Source organism: Berghia stephanieae, chromosome 12, assembly GCF_034508935.2.
Source record: "Berghia stephanieae isolate SIO BIC M18660-M18661 chromosome 12, UCSD_Bste_1.3, whole genome shotgun sequence".
Taxonomy (NCBI): domain Eukaryota; kingdom Metazoa; phylum Mollusca; class Gastropoda; order Nudibranchia; family Aeolidiidae; genus Berghia; species Berghia stephanieae.
In genome coordinates, this window is record NC_088371.1 from 31,238,297 (window position 1) to 31,240,796 (window position 2,500).

Sequence of the window (2,500 nt, forward strand, 5' to 3'; positions counted from 1 at the left end):
TATGTAGCTATTCCAATAGAGGTACCTGGTAGAAGTACTTATGGTAATTTGTGCTGTGACATTCGTATTGGAGAAGATTTTCGTGTCAAACGTGGCACAGATCTTGGATACAAATTAACATGGATTATTTTTTAAAGTTTAAAAAAAAACTCGAACTCTTTGTTATTTCTTTCTTTCTTCCTCTTTTTTCTTTCTTTCTTTTTTTTCTTTCTTTCTATTTTTCTTTCTTTCTTTCTTTCTTCTTCTTCTTCTTCTTCTTCTTCTTCTTCTTCTTCTTCTTCTTCTTCTTCTTCTTCTTCTTCTTCTTCTTCTTCTTCTTCTTCTTCTTCTTCTTCTTCTTCTTCTTCTTCTTCTTCTTCTTCTTCTTCTTCTTCTTTAGCATGTTTTTTATCTTGTATGTGTTTTCACCGATGATATAGGTGATAACGTCGATTTTTTAAATGGTGAATTGTTTCAAAGGAATATATAATTATTTGTAAATTTGGATAGTTACAAACAGTGTGTTATTGTTTGCGCTGGATTGGGGGATCATTCTGAAAGGAAAATGGTTTTGTGGTGTCTCAAATTGATATGATGCCGGCCTGAACTAGATGCCTAGATGTCGGATAAGATAGGATAAAATAAACTTTTTTAGTCCAAAGTTTATATTTTCTAATCTTACCGGACTATATTGAATTTATATCGAACATTCAAACTAAATTTTGGATTTTATATACTTTATCGTTAGACACGGATATATTTTTTAGAGTAAAAAAACAAAACAAAACAAGCAAAAAAAAAAACAAAAACAAAAACAAACCCCCTCCCCCCAAAAAAAAAAACAAAAAAAAAAAACAAAAAAAACCCAAAAAAAACAACAAACAAAAAAAAACAAACAAAAAAAACAAAAAAAAAACAAAAAAAAAACAACAAACAAACGAAAACTAAAAAGAAACAAAAAAACCCAACAAAAAACGACAAAACAAAACAACAAAACAACTTTGTTTTTTGCTCTTTTAAAGATTTAAATCTTCTTTTTTGGCATCAGTATCATTCAATCACAATACCGAGTCTAGGTATTAGGTTACATATTATACTGTGAATTTATTAAAACGATGAGAAATAATATAAGGTATGGAGAAGTACGGGATGAAAAATAACTAACACTGACATTACGCTTCCTGTCCTTTGTCTAAACTATAGGAATTGAATATTGTGTTGAAAAATATAGAAAAGATGTAGAGCGGGCACTTGTATCAATAAGGATGAAAAATATAGATAGAACGAAGTTGATGACACTCGGGTCTTTGCTATTGTTTTTTTTTGCCATCCGCGTTTATGAGTAATTCTCACTAAACTGTATAAACCAGACTATAAACATTCAACGTGACACATAGTTTTGTGTTGGTCCGTTATACATCCGGATGGCAATGTTTTGAGCTTCTTAGCCAAGCGCATACTTTCTATAGGGAATTGTGAAGTGCAAGATGAAAACAGAGAATAAGAATATCGCGGTGCCGTGTCAAGTTGGATCCCCAGTCGGCTCTGACACAGCGATACTTTATTCTCTGTTTTCATCTTGCACTTCTCAGTTCCCTATAGATAAAATGCGCTTGGCCTAGGAGTTCACAACATTGCCATCCGGAAGTATAACGGACCAACACACAAAACTCTGTGTAACGATGAACTTTTATAGTCAGGTTAATACAGTTTAGTGAGAACAACTCACAAACGCGGATGGCAAAAATCAATAACAAAGGCCTGAGTGACGTCATCTTCGTTCTATCTATATTTTTTTTTATCATTATTGATACAAGTGCCCGCTCCACATCTTTTCTATATTTCTTAACATATCTAATATTAAATTCCTATAATTTCGACATAGGACATCAATCGTAATGTTAGTGTTAGTTAGATTGTTTAAAAACGTTAATTTTTAATTTTCAAAGGTTTAATAAGAAGTGGGACATAAAATTTGGGAAATAAAAATTGTATAAGTGGCGGGATTTGAAATGTTTCAGAGGTCCCCGATTTGAGAGTTGTTTTGTTTTTCTTTTCCAAAATGAGGGTTATTTAATTCAATCGATATTTGAAGGACGAATTTTCTGGCCAATTTGTTAAAATACGTGTCTTTCCAGAGTACGAAGTTAACTAGTTAAAGTAAAGATTTCTGGCCAAATTTTAAAAAATGTGCGTTGTCAAAGTTTGGCACTTTTGTCTTATGTATAAAATACACAATAGAGAATTGGACTGCACATCGTTTGAACTGGATGCTTAAATATTTACATTTCATTGGGTTGACAAAGTCCTGGATTAAATAAATGGCATGTGGATCAATAGAATTGAATAGAGTGCAAAAGTTTGAAATTCTAGATACACCCCCCCCCCAAAAAAAAACAAACCAAAAACAAACAAACAAAAAAAAAACCCCCCAAAAAACCAACAAAAAAACCCATAAAAACAAAAACAAAAACAAAAACGTGAAAAAGAAAAAGAAAAGGAGAAAAAAAAAAAAAAGAAA

At 31.5% G+C, this 2,500-nt stretch overlaps 2 protein-coding genes across 7 annotated transcripts in view; one reads left to right on the forward strand and one right to left on the reverse strand.

Annotated features, from left to right (window-relative positions):
- LOC144957910 (uncharacterized) overlaps positions 1 to 2,500 on the reverse strand; it is a 318,367-nt gene that overhangs the window by 30,670 nt on the left and 285,197 nt on the right. The window lies entirely within an intron of this gene.
- The window catches only part of LOC144958210 (uncharacterized), a 22,820-nt gene continuing 20,394 nt past the window's right edge, over positions 75 to 2,500 (forward strand). The window contains exon 1 of the mRNA XM_078890018.1: positions 75 to 136. The gene's annotated coding sequence lies outside the window, so the exon portion shown is untranslated. The remainder of the gene's footprint in view (positions 137 to 2,500) is intronic.